This window comes from Triticum dicoccoides, chromosome 6B, assembly GCF_002162155.2.
Source record: "Triticum dicoccoides isolate Atlit2015 ecotype Zavitan chromosome 6B, WEW_v2.0, whole genome shotgun sequence".
NCBI lineage: Eukaryota > Viridiplantae > Streptophyta > Magnoliopsida > Poales > Poaceae > Triticum > Triticum dicoccoides.
In genome coordinates, this window is record NC_041391.1 from 145,363,119 (window position 1) to 145,377,820 (window position 14,702).

Here is a 14,702-nt window from a genome sequence, read left to right on the forward strand (position 1 = left end):
ACTGAAGGCGGTGACTTCTTAGATAATAATAAAAGTTTTGCATGAAAGTATTGGTGAGTAAGAGATACTGATCGATCCGGTCATGGAGGAGATCGGCGAGTCCTGCATTCTCGATCAAAGAATAAAAATCTTCATAAATTCCAGCTTCTCTCAAGAAATTGTCACAGGGCCATTCACACGGCCCTACTTCCGCTGTTCGAGGAAGATTATATTTGGCCTTTTCCTTCTCTTTAGCTTGTTTTTCCTAGGAGCCTTGACTAGAAGAGCCTCTCGAAAATCTCCTTAACATTTTCTGAAAATTTCTGAAATTTTAATAACTTCAAAATAAAAGTGAATAAAACTAAAAAAGATTGATAGCAACTACTCCTACAAGTGCCTAGAGCCTATATCATGCATTAGAATTACTTGGGACCTCATAAATTTAACATGCAAGCTCAAGAACATGGTCACCTATGCAGTGAAAATTTGCAATGAATAAAGCAGTAGAACAAAAACTAATTGGACCAATGGAGGAGTCACATACCAAGCAACAATCTCCCAAAGCAGTTTTGTGAATGGAGCTTTGAGCAGGGAGATCGAAAATCGCAGCAAAATGAGCTAGAACATGTGCTTGAGCTGGATGGGGATTTTTTTGGGAAGAAGATGGAGTGTGTGGGTGTTCGCATAAGTGGAGGGGGGCCACCAGGGGCCCACGAGACAGGGGGCGCGCCCAGGGGGTGTCGGCGCGCCCTCCACTCTCGTGGCCTGGTGCTTGCCCCTCCTGTAGTGATTTCAGTGCCTAAAATCCTCAAATATTCCATAAAAAATCATACTAAATTTGCAGGGCATTTGGAGCACTTTTATTTTTGGGATATTTTTTATTGCATGGATAATTCAGAAAACAGATAGATAAAACTATTTTTGCTTTATTTATTCTAAATAACAGAAAGTAAAAAAAGGGTATAGAAGGTTGTGCCTTCTAGTTTCATCGAGCTCATGATCATCAAAATGAATCCACTAACAAGGTTGATCAAGTCTTGTTAACAACTCATTCCGAATAACACGGAACCGGAGAAATTTCGAATAACACTAAGTTACCTCAACGGGGATATGAACATCCCCAACAATAAGAATATCATACTTTTTCTTGACAGTAGGAAGAGGAAATTCGAAACCTCCAATAATGATAGTTGGAACTTTTCCAATCGAATTGATGCTATGAACTTGAGATTGTTTCCTCGGAAAGTGTACCGTATGCTCATTACCATTAACATCAAAAGTGACATTGCCTTTGTTGCAATCAATAACAGCCCCTGTAGTATTCAAAAATGGTCTACCAAGGATAATCGACATACTATCGTCCTCGGGAATATCAAGAATAACAAAGTCCGTTAAGATGGTGACATTTGCAAAGATATTTCAGTACGTGTCAACTTATTCAAATCAAGTCTACGATATAAAGAGAGAGGCATAACACTAACACCGGCTCCAAGATCACATAAAGCAGTTTTAACATAGTTTGTTTTATTGGAGCATGGTATAGTTGGTACTCCTGGATCTCCTAACTTCTTTGGTATTCCACCCTTAAAAGTATAACTAGCAAGCATGGTGGAAATTTCAGCTTCCGATATCTTTCTTTTATTTGTAACAATTTCTTTCATATACTTAGCATAAGGATTCATTTTGAGCATATCAGTCAAACGCATAAAAAGATAGGTCTAATCATTTCAGCAAAGCGCTCAAAATCCTCATCATCCTTTTTCTTGGATGGTTTGGGAGGAAAAGGCATGGGTTTCTGAACCCATGGCTCTCTTTCCTTACCGTTCTTTGTAGCAACAAAGTCTCTCTTATCATAACGTTGATTGTTTTATTGTGGGTTATCAAGATCAACAGCAGGTTCAATCTCTACATCATTATCATTGCTAGGTTGAGCATCAACATGAACATCATTATTAATATTATCACTAGGTTCATGTTCATTTCCAGATTGTGTTTCAGCATCCGAAATAGAAATATCATTGGGATTCTCAGGTGTGTCAACAACAGGTTCACTAGAAGCATGCAAAGTCCTATCATTTTTCTTTTTCTTCCTCTTAGAAGGACTAGGTGTATCTAAATTATTTCTCTGAGAATTCTCTCAATCCTCTTAGAAAGACCATGTGTTTCTTCAATAGGTGGTAAATTAAGACCATGTATTTCTTCATCAGGACGTAAATTCTTAACATCTTCAGCTTTAATACCTTTTTCTTTCATGGATTTCTTTGCCTCTTGCATATCTTCAGGACAGAGAAATAGAATACCCATTTTCTTCGGAGTTGGCTTAGGAGTTGGTGCAGGAAGTGTCCAATTATTTTCATTTGTCAACATATTATTCAATAGAATTTCAGCTTCATCAATAGTTCTTTCCCTGAAAACATAACCAGCACAACTCCAGGTGGTCTCTGGAAGCATCGGTTAGTCCATTACAAAAGATATCAAGTATTTCATTTTTCTTGAGAGGATGATCAGGCAAAGCATTAAGTAATTGGAGAGGCCTCCCCCAAGCTTGTGTGAGACTCTCTTCTTCAATTTGCAAAATTATATATTTCCTTTAAAGCAGCTTGTTTCTTATGATCAGGGAAATATTCAGCAGAGAAGTAGTAAATCATATCCTGGGGACTACGCACACAACCAGGATCAAGAGAATTAAACCATATTTTAGCATCACCCTTTAATGAGAACGGAAATATTTTAAGGATATAATAGTAATGAGTTTTCTCATCATTAGTGAACAGGGTGGCTATATCATTTAATTTAGTAAGGTGTGCCACAACAGTTTCAGATTCATAGCCATAGAAAGGATCAGATTCAACCAAAGTAATTATATCAGGGTCGACAGAGAATTCGTAATCCTTATTAGTAACAAAGATATGTGAAGTAGCATTAGCAGGATCATATTTCATTCTAGCATTCAGAGATTTTTGTTTCAGCTTAGCTAATAATTTCTTAAGATCACTTCTATCATTGCAAGCAAGAAAGTCTCTAGCAGTTTCTTCATCCATAACATAACCCTCAGGCACAACAGGCAATTCATATCTAGGGGGAGAATCTTCATCATCACTTTCATCAATATTATCAGCTTCAATAATTTCATTCTCTCTAGCCCTAGCAAGTTGTTCATCAAGAAATTCACCTAGTGGCACAGTATTATCAAGCATAGAAGTAGTTTCATCATAAGTATCATGCATAGCAGAAGTGGCATCATCAATAACATGCGACATATAAGAATTAATAGCAGAAGCAGGTTTAGGTGTCGCAAGCTTACTCAAACTAGAAGCTGAATCAAGTGCAAAGCTAGATGGCAGTTCCTTAACTCCCCTCGTAGTTGAGGGATAAATTTTAGTTTTCTCATCTTTCAAGTTCTTCATGGTGACCAGCAGATACAAATCCCAAGTGACTCAAAGAATAGTGCTATGCTCCCCGGCAACGGCACCAGAAAATTGGTCTTTATTACCCACAAGTATAGGGGATCGCAACAGTTTTCGAGGGTAGAGTATTCAACCCAAATTTATTGATTCGACACAAGGGGAGCCAAAGAATATTCTCAAGTATTAGCAGTTGAGTTGTCAATTCAACCACACCTGGATAACTTAATATCTGCAGCAAAGTATTTAGTAGCAAAGTAGTATGATAGTAATGGTAGTAGTGGCAAAAGTGACGGCACCAGTATTGTAGTGATTGTAACAGTAGCAATGGTAAGGTAACTAAGCGAAGAACAATATATGAAAAGCTTGTAGGCATTGGATCGGTGATAGAGAATTATGCCGGATGCGATTATTCATGCAACAGTTATAACATAGGGTGACAAAGAACTAGCTCCAATTCATCAATGTAATGTAGGCATGTATTCCGAATATAGTCATACGTGCTTATGGAAAATAACTTGCATGCCATCTTTTGTCCTACCCTCCCGTGGCAGCGGGGTCCTAGCAGAAACTAAGGGATATTAAGGCCTCCTTTTAATAGAGTATCGGACCAAAGCATTAACATATAGTGAATACATGAACTCCTCAAACTATGGTCATCACTGGGAGTGGTCCCGATTATTGTCACTTCGGGGTTGCCGGATCATAACACATAGTAGGTGACTACAAACTTGCAAGATAGGATCAAGAGCTCACATATATTCATGAAAACATAATAGGTTCAGATCTAAAATCATGGCACTCGGGCCCTAGTGACAAGCATTAAGCATAGCAAAGTCATAGCAACATCAATCTCAGAACATAGTGGATACTAGGGATCAAACCCTAACAAAACTAACTCGGTTACATGATAAATCTCATACAACCCATCACCGTCCAGCAAGCCTACGATGGAATAACTCATGCAAAGCGGTGAGCATCATGAAATTGGTGATGGAGGATGGTTGATGATGACGACGGTGACGGATTCCCCTCTCCGGAGCCCCAAACGAACTCCAGATCAGCCCTCCCGAGAGAGATTAGGGCTTGGCGGTGGCTCCATATCGTAAAATGTGATGAATCATTCTCTCTAGTTTTTTTCTCCCTGAACATGAATATATGGAGTTGGAGTTGAGGTCGGTGGAGCACCAGGGGGCCCAGGACGCAGGGTCGCGCCCAGGGGGCAGGCGCACCTTCCACCCTCATGGACAGGGTGTGGACCCCCCTGGCTTGATTCTTTCGCTAGTATTTTTTATTATTTCCAAAAATAATCTCCGTGAAGTTTCAGGTAATTCCGAGAACTTTTGTTTCTGCACAAAAATAACACCATGGCAATTCTGCTGAAAACAGCATCAGTCCGGGTTAGTTCCATTCAAATCATGCAAGTTAGAGTCCAAAACAAGGGCAAAAGTATTTGGAAAATTAGATACGACAGAGACATATCAGCGACGTGGTCCTGTAAGCCACACAGCCATGTTAGTAAAAGTTTTGCAATGACTAGACTCGACTTCCGCCAAGGAGTGTGGAAGGGGATTCCTACAGGCAGTCAGCTCTGATACCAACTTGTGACACCCCCGATTCAATCGTACACTAATCATACACGCAAATGTGTACGATCAAGATCAGGGGCTCACGAGAAGATATCACAATACAACTCTAAAAATAAAATAAGTCATACAAGCATCATAATACAAGCCAGGGGCCTTGAGGGCTCGAATACAAATACTCGATCATAGATGAGTCAGTGGAAGCAACAATATCTGAGTACAGACATCAGTTAAACAAGTTGCCATAAGATTGCTAGCACAAACTGGGATACATATCGAAAGAGGCGTAGGCCTCCTGCCTGGGATCCTCCTAAACTACTCTTGGTCGTCGGCGGCGGCCTGCACGTAGTAGTAGGCACCTCCGGTGTAGTAGGAGTCATCGTCGACGGTGGCGTCAAGCTCCTGGGCTCCAAAATTTGGTTGCGACAACTAGGTAGAATGGAAAGGGGGAAAAGAGGGAGAAAAGCAACCGTGAGTGCTCATCCAAAGTACTCGCAAGCAAGGATCTACACTACATATGCATTGGTGTCAATGAAATGGGTAGTATCTGTGGACTGAACTGCAGAATGCCAGAATAAGAGGGGGATAGCTAGTCCTCTCGAAGACTATGCTCTTGCAGCCTCCATCTTGTAGCATGTAGAAGAGAGTAGATGGTAAGTTCGCCAAGTATCATCGCATAGCATAATCCTACCCGGCGATCCTCCCCTCGTTGCTATGTGAGAGCGATCACCGGGTTATATCTGGCACTTGGAAGGGTGTGTTTTATTAAGTATCCAGTTCTAGTTATCATAAGGTCAAGGTACAACTCCGGTTCGTCCTGTTACTAAGGATCAGGGCTATTCGAATAGATAAACTTCCCTGCAGGGGTGCACCACATTTCCCAACACGCTTGATCCCCTTTGGCCGGACACACTTTCCTGGGTCATGCCCGGCCTCGGAAGAACACGTCTCAGCCCCACCTAGGCACAACAAAGAGGTCAACACGCCGGTCTAAATCCTATGCACACAGGGGTCTGGGCCCATTGCCCATTGCACACCTGCATGTTCTGTACGCGGTCGGTAAGCAAACCTAGCCTCCCTAATACAAGAGAAGGTGTTCCAGTCCAATCCGGCGTGTGCCGCTCAGTCGCTGATGTCAAGAAGGCTTCGGCTGATACCACGACGTCGAGTGCCCATAACTGTTCCTGCGTAGTTGGTTAGTGCGTATAGGCCAGTGGCCAGACTCAGATCAAATACCAAGATCTCGTTAAGCATGTTATTTTAAAGTAACCGTGGATGCCAACTAGGGCCAGGCCCACCTCTCTCGTAGGCGGTCTCAACCTGCCATGTCGCTCCGCCACAAAGATCCACACAGAGGGCCGTCGAGAAAGTATGTCATTTTAGCCCCCAATACGTGAATCAACTGCGGGTACTCAACGAGCCGACCCGACTTTGGTCACCACATGTATCATGTATTATTTATATAAGTATATACCCGTGATCACCTCCCGAGTGATCATGGCCCGGTAGTATAGCATGGCAGATGGACAAGAATGTAGGGCCATTGATGGAATACTAGCATCCTATACTAAGCATTTAGGATTGCAGGTAAAGGGAACAACAGTAGTAGCAAAGATAGGCTATGCATCAGGATAGGATAAACGGAAAGCAGTAACCTGCTACACTACTCTAATGCAAGCAGTAGAGAGAAGAATAGGCGATATCTGGTGATCAAGGGAGAAGGGCTTTCCTGGTTGCTCCAGCAAGGAGGGGTCATCAACACCGTAGTTGTACTGGGTAGCAGCAACGCCAGTCTCAGTGTCTACCGAGAGAAGAGGGGGAAGAAACAATAAATATAATGCGAACATATGCATGATGATGCATGACATGACAATGAGCGGTGCTAGGTGTGCCCTAACGCGGTAGTAGGTGATACCGGCGAAGGGGGGAATCATCCGGGAAAGTATCCCCAGTGTTTCGCGTTTTTGGACAAATGAACCAAAGGGGGAAGTTGCGTGTTTCCTATGCTAGGGGTGTGTGGCGGACGAACGGGCTGCGTATCCGGATTCGTCTCGTCGTTCTGTGCAACTTTCATGTACAAAGTTTTTCCATCCGAGCTACGGTTTATTTTCTATTAGTTTTTAAAGTTTTAAATCATTTTTTAATTTATTATTATTAAATTAAATCGAAATTAGTATTATAGCATCAGCATGATGTCAGCATGACGTCCACAGTCAACAGAGGTGTTGATTGGTCAAACTGACGTGAGGGTCCATGAAAGGGCTAGTTATCGACTAAAGGGGGGTGAATAGGCGATTTTTACGAAAGTCTTCAAAACATGGGAGTTTCGAAGACAAACAATATAAACAACACTATTCAAATGCAGCGAAAGGTAGACTACACTAGACAAGCCATAGTCAAGTATTCAATGGAGTGAAAGCAAGAAGACTAATAGCAGCTAGGTAGTAAAGATCAGGATGGAAGATAGTATGAAGCCAATCTGAATAGGTAGTCACACAGTGAAGTCAAACAGATAATGCAAGCAGGCAATGACTTCACGAAGACAAACTGTAAGTAAAGAGAAGTAAGAGATAGAACCAGTGGCTTCAGAAGGACAGGGATTTGTTCCACCAGTTCCAGTTGCTGTGACAACTGTACGTCTAGTTAGGGAGGCTGAGATTCAACTCAGAAGACCGCGTCTTCACCTTATTCCCCTTGAGCTAAGGACACTTAGTCCCCGCCCAATCACTCTGGTAAGTCTTCAAGGTAGACTTCCAAACCTTCACAGACTTCGTTCACCATCAATCCACAATGACTCTTGGATGCTCAGAACACGACGCCTAACTGGCTGGAGGATTCACAGTCCTCAAGTGTAACAAGTCTTCAGATCACGCGGACAGAAAGACTTCAGTGATGCCAAACACTCTTTGGGCTCTTGGTGGTTTGGGCTTTGTCCTCGCAAGGATTCTCTCTCAAAAGCTTCGGAGGTGGGTTGCTCTCAAACGACAAAAGCCGTATCTAACTATGAGCATCCACCAATTTATGGTGTAGGAGGTGGGCTATTTATAGCCACTGGGCAACCCGACCTGATTTGTCCGAAATGATCTTGGGTCAGTAAGGAACTGACATGTGTCACAATGGTCAGATTTCAAACACACGCGGCAGCTTGACTTGGGCTACAAGTCAAGCTAACTCATCCGACTCTGGATAAGGTTTGCTCTCATTGTCTTCGCTCAAAGACATAGGATTTGGTTTGAGCATCACTTCAGTCACTCTGACTTTGTTCACTTGGACCCCACTTAACAGTGCGGTGGTTCCATAGTCTTCATGCTCCATAATCTTCACTCAACAAAGAAGAAAAGGAAACAATGACTCAACAAAGAAGAAAAGGAAACAATGAAACAACTAAGTCTTCACGCTCCATAGTCTTCACTCAATGTCTTCTCGTGTCATAGTCTTCAATGTGAATATCTTCACAGACCACCATTGTCTTCAAAGTCTTCACACATTTTTAGGGGTCATCTCCGGTAGGTAAACCGAATCAAGGAGGGACTATTACCTGTGTTATCCTGCAATTCTCACAAACACATTAGTCCCTCAACCAGGTTTGTCGTCAATACTCCAAAACCAACTAGGGGTGGCACTAGATGCACTTACAATCTCCCCCTTTTTGGTGATTGATGACAAAATGGTTGAAGTTTTCAACGGGGATAAAAGTATGTGAAATTGTAAGGATTCAGATATTGTCTTCATAGATGGCAAAAAGGCTCCCCCTGAAAATGTGCATATAATTGTTTTGCGTTGGAATGCAAATGCACATGGCAGGTTGTACTTGTGGAGTTCTTCTTCACCATATGAAGACAATACATCATGCATGAACATATACATAGGAATAATGACATGCATAATGAAAAATGGACGTCTGCGGAATGATTTCATGTGGGATTTATCATCGCATCACACAGAATAGCAGAAAAAGTAGCAGACGACCATCAAGTTCAAGAGTTACAACTCAAAGAACCAAATGTAGCAAAACGAGAGTTGTAAGCACTAGGCAAAAAGTATATCAACCACCCATCAGGACCCGCTTAAAGACTATCAACCTATGCTTCTCCCCCTTTTGTCAGTAAGGACCAAAAAGGTTTGAAGACATAGGCTCTACTCGTTCCCATGAGGAGTAGGTGAAGCAGCAGGGTCGTCGTTGAGGTTTGGTGGTGCAGAAGAACTTGGTGCAGTGTCGACACACGTTGAGGTTGGAGGTGGTGAGGTAGCATCATCTGCGTCATCCAAGACTCTAGCATTCATAGTTGCTGCAGAGGAGGAGTACTTGATACGTCTCCGTCGTATCTATAATTTTTGATTGTTCCATGCCAATATTATTCAACTTTCATATACTTTTAGAAACTTTTTATACTATTTTTTGGGACTAACATATTGATCCAGTGCCCAGTGCCAGTTCCTGTCTGTTGCATGTTTTTTGTTTCGCAGAAACCCAATATCAAACGGAGTCCAATGTCACAGCCCTAGAGCTTGCTTGTAACTAGTGGCATTGCATCTATGCATCATGTCTAAATTTAAATGAAATTTGAATTGGGGAATTTTCAAAGCCTCAGAAACCTTCTAAAAATGATCAACATTAAAATCTTCTCAAAGAAGTCCAAGAAAATGTTCCTCTTAGTCTCTGAAAATATTGCAAAGAGGAAAAACTCAAAACAATATTTTTGGTATCTCAGAGTTAATTATTTTGGGCCTTTGAATTAAATCAATAACTATTTGGATTGGATATATATTTCTTAATTAATTAATATATGTCCAATAATTCTGATCTTTGATGAAGGGCTTTGGAATAATCCTACTAGTCCCTACCATAATTATCAGAAGCAATAAAAATGATTTAGTGTCTAAAACTAAATCAAAACAAACTACAGAAAATAGAAAACAAAATTAAATAGAAATAAAAGAGAGAGAGAGAGAGAAGGACTTACCTGATGCTTACCTGAGGCCCACCCACCTGGCGGCCCAACACTGTTAGCCTAGCCCACCTCTCCTCCCCTGTCGTCTTCCTCCCTGCCAGGAGGACGGGCACGCGTCCGGCGCGCGCGGCCACGCGCCCCGGCCACCTCCTCCCTGCCTAGATGCCTCCTCCTCCCCTGGACGTCTCCCGCAACGCCACGACATCTCCTGGACCCTCCCCGCTCGCTCCCTCACCCTCACTTTACCCCTGGATCCCTCTCTCTTCCCCACCGAGCGGAGCTCGTCACCGCCGACGCCGTTACCGCGGCCACAGCCACCCCCTTGCTCCCCTGACCTGTCCAAGAGCTCCGGGACGTCTTCCTCATCCTCTCCACCAAGCCATGGAACTACAGACGCGCCACAACGTCGCCGACATCGCCGTTTCCATCGCCGGACGCCGAGGATCTTCACCGTCGATTCGCCACCATCGTCGCTTCCCCGAGCCCGCTTCGAAGCCTACTGGAACCGCTGTGAGCTCCTGATCCTCCTCCCCTTCTCCGTTTTCTCCCTAGTATGCCGTAGCCGCCGTGCCTTTCTCACCCGACAGCGCCGCCGCCAAAGCTCGCCGGCGATGACGCTCCGGTGACCATTCGGTCCCGGGCATGCGTCCAACGTTCTCGCCGCACCGCGTAGACGCCGTAGGTGTTAACCCCGCATCGCCAAGACCGCTGTGGCCTCGACCCCGAGCTTGCCCGAGCTCCGGCCGCCGCTTCTGTGCTCGCCGCCGTCATCTCCGGCGACTCCGGGGCCTTCCGATCGCTCAGCTAGACGCGGTCGAGTGCGGGCTACCCCCTGGTGGCCTTCGCGCATCCATCCGTCGCCCGCAGCTCAATTCCGGCGAGTTGCCGCCGCAGTTTAGGTCGTCGCCGGCGAAACTCCGGCGGGAGCTGACGTGGCGTTGCCATTAGCGGCTAATCCCCCCAATTAGCACACTAACAGACACTGACAGCGGGCCCCGTAGCGGGTCAAAGCCCGAGTCAACGCGGGTTTAGTGTATGTCTCACTGACCAATGGACCCCACGGGTCAGGTTTGACCCGGGGCGCCCAGTTGACTCTGCTGACATCACAGTGACGTGGTGCTGACGCCATAAATCATTTTCTGGATTTATTTTTATTCAGAAAATTCCAGAAAATTGTATAAACTTCAATAAATCATAGAAAATTAACCGTAACTCCAAATGAAATAATTTATATATGAAAAATTATCAGAAAAATTCAAGGAATCCATCTGTACCATTTTCATGCATGTTTGAACAATGTTTGTCCTCTGTTTTGGACAAAACAAATAAAGGGCATTTAAATAATCATATATGGAGTTGGAATTTGAATCATGTATTCAAACCAACTTCATTTAAATCATAGCTAGGTGCATTAGCCCAAAACACATTCATATTGCCATGTCATAGCATGCATCATATTGTGCATTGCATTGATCGTGTTTCTTCTGTGTTTGCCGGTGTTGTTCCCCCTCGGTAGACGTTGTTCCGACGTTGTGATCGTTGACACTGATGAAGACTCAATGCTATCTTCAGAAGTGCCAGGCAAGCAAAACCCCCCTTGTTCATTCCGATACAATCCTACTCTCTCGCTCCTGCTCTCTTTTACTGCATTAGGACAACAACGATTCAACTGTTACTTGCTGCGGTAGCTGAACCCCTTTATCCTCTGCATGACCTGTCATTGCCACAGTAAATAGATGAAACCCACTAGTATGAGTAGGAGTTGTTTGAGCCATGTTGTGCCTACTCATTCATGTTTGTTTGTCATGCCTGCTATTGCTTAGAGTTGAGTCAGGTCTGATTCATCGGGGGTGAATCAGAGGTGTGTGAACATGTCCTACTGTGTGTGAGCTAAGTGGTGAACACGATTTGCTAAAGGTAGCGGTGAGAGGCCATGTAGGAGTACATGGTGGGTTGTCTCATTGAAGCCGTCCTTAGGAACTGAGTTCTGTGTTTGTGATCCATGATTCAGCTACTACCATACATTGGGCCCTGAAATATGACCCCGCTCGACTTCTTATTCACCCAAGTTCTCTGTCCAGGAGTTGCAAGTAGTTTCTGGTGTTTGTAGTATGCTGGAGGCCGTGCACAGCGCTGACCGGAGGGGTGGGCTGTGATGCGGTAGGCACGTGGCACGGTGTACCGGGCGCCCGTTTGGTGTCTCGGGAACCCTGTTCACATCGTTTGGGGCTGTGACCGAAACTCCGGCCGGATCTCCTCGCGGATGGAACCCAAATAGGCGATAAACCTAGACTAGAGACTTGAGTGTTTAGGTAGGTCGTGGTCTACACCCACGTCGGCTTTTGCTTGAAGTCTGCCGAGCACATGTCGTGTGCAGACGCTAAGTGGTGGAAACATGTATGAAGAAGTACACCCCTGCAGGGTTAACATGATCTATTCGAATAGCCGTGTCCGCGGTAAAGGACTTCTGGGTTGCTTATATCAGTTCATAGACAAGTGAAAGTGGATACTCTAAAATGCGCAAGATAAGCGTGAGTGCTATGGATGGCGTTCCCGTAGGGCGACGGGAGCGGTTCCATAGTGGTGTATTGGTTGGTGAATATGTGGACTCGTGTGCGCCTCCTCAAAAGAGTTGCTTGCAGTCGTAGTTTAGGATAGCCACCGAGTCAAAGCTGGCTTGCTGCAGTTAAACCCCACCATCCCCTTTGTTGATAATGATGCATATGTAGTTAGATCTGATGTAAGTCTTGCTGGGTACATTTGTACTCACGTTGCTTAATTTATGTTTTTGCAGAGAGACTTCGGTCTCGCTAGTAGTTCCGCGTGGACTTCGACGTTTAGCTTGTTACCTCAGCTACGATCTTGTGCCCTCGGCAGGATCTGGTAGATAGTCAGGCTTCTCAGCCTCTTTCATTTATAGTTGTCTGTACTCAGACATGATAGCTTCCGCTTGTGCTTTGATTTGTATGCTCTGAATGTTGGGTCATGAGACCCCTGTTTGTAATATCTCGCTCCTCGGAGCCTATTGAATAAATACTTGAGTTGTAGAGTCATGTTGTGATGCCATGTTGTATTTGCACATATCGAGCATATTGTGTGTATGTTATTGAAATGCTTGGTATGTGTGGGATCTGACTATCTAGTTATTTATCCTTAGTAGCCTCTCTTACCGGGAAATGTCTCCTAGTGTTTCCACTGAGCCATGGTAGCTTGCTACTGCTCCGGAACACTTAGGCTGGCCGGCATGTGTCCTTCTTCGTTCCTGTGTCTGTCCCTTCGGGGAAATGTCACGCGATAAATACTAGAGTCCTGTTAGCCCGCTACAGCCCGGTTCACCGGAGTCCTACTAGCCCAGTGCTACAGCCTGGATTCACTCGCTGATGACCGACACGTTTGATGTTGGGTCATGGATGCCTGTCCCTATAAGTTTTGTGCCACTTTGGGTTTACGACTAGCCATGTCAGCCCGGGCTCCTTATCATATGGATGCTAGCGACACTATCATATACGTGTGCCAAAAGGCGCAAACGGTCCCGGGCAAAGGTAAGGCGACACCTGTGGGAATACGGTGCGTGAGGCCGCAAAGTGATATGAGGTGTTACATGCTAGATCGATGTGGCATTGAGTCGGGGTCCTGACAGCGTTGGTATCAGAGCTTGACTGCCTGTAGGATTACCAAGCCAAACTGGTCAAGTTGAGTCTAGAAATTCTTTAGTTATATAAGGGAATTGATTGTGGGATGGAACGTAAGGCTCTTTTACTCCTTATACCTTATGCCCTTCTGATCTGAGTCGTCTTATCTTTCCTACGGGGTTAAGGAACTAGGCTATCTCCTGTTTCTATCAGGATCACGTGTTACTAATCCGTAGACTTATAGATTGTTGGATTTAAGCTTGAGTTCAGTTCCTACGACTTCTATATGTTAACTGTTGATCTCGAAAACCTTGGTATTGTGCTTCTGAGTGGCAATGCCACCATTTTTGTAGCATGTCTCAAATCTTTTGAGCATTTATAGCCGTTATGCTGTCCAAGTCATCCCAGGTTTCTAAACAATCTGATGCATTTGCAAATCCGTTCTTCCCGTTCCCGATGTCCTTTTGGTCAGATTAATCACACAAATTAGTGAGTTGAGGTACTTTATTGCCTCGACATATATGTTGGAATAATTATTATGACCCTAGGTGTTTTAGGGAGTCACCTAGTAATCTAGCAACATTTTGTGTTCCCAGTGTGAAGATTCTGGCCATCATTCTCGAAAGCATCTCGTGGTGCTACTTAGGAGTAGGTATTTTATTTCTGGGTTCTTGAACCCGAGATTCACTCTACTTACTTCATGTTGATAGTGTTTGCTAGTTCCTTTAGGTTATTAGTAACCTTTGCGATAGTCCTCGAGGTTCGTGGTACATCCTTCTTCCAATTACCATGAACCATTCTTGGCAGGAGTTCTTCTGAACCAAAAGATGACAACAAGAGTGCTACTGATGAGTTCTTCATGCTATATTGTGACTCTGCCAGCTCAATCTTTCTGCATGGGTTATCCGGAAGAATTATGTTGAACCTGGTTCGACATACTAATCTACGCATCCACAACTCAAAAAGTTATATGTTCCTTTGAGTTGTCCCTCTTTAGTTGTCTACTAACCCTTGTCTATCAATTGATAGTCAAGAGTATGCATGCATTCGTTCATCGATGCCTATTATTCTTGTGGTCCGTCAAGCCATTCTATCCGGAATGACTAGGAGAAACAAACTCCAGTACCTCTTCCATATCCAGGATTGGGT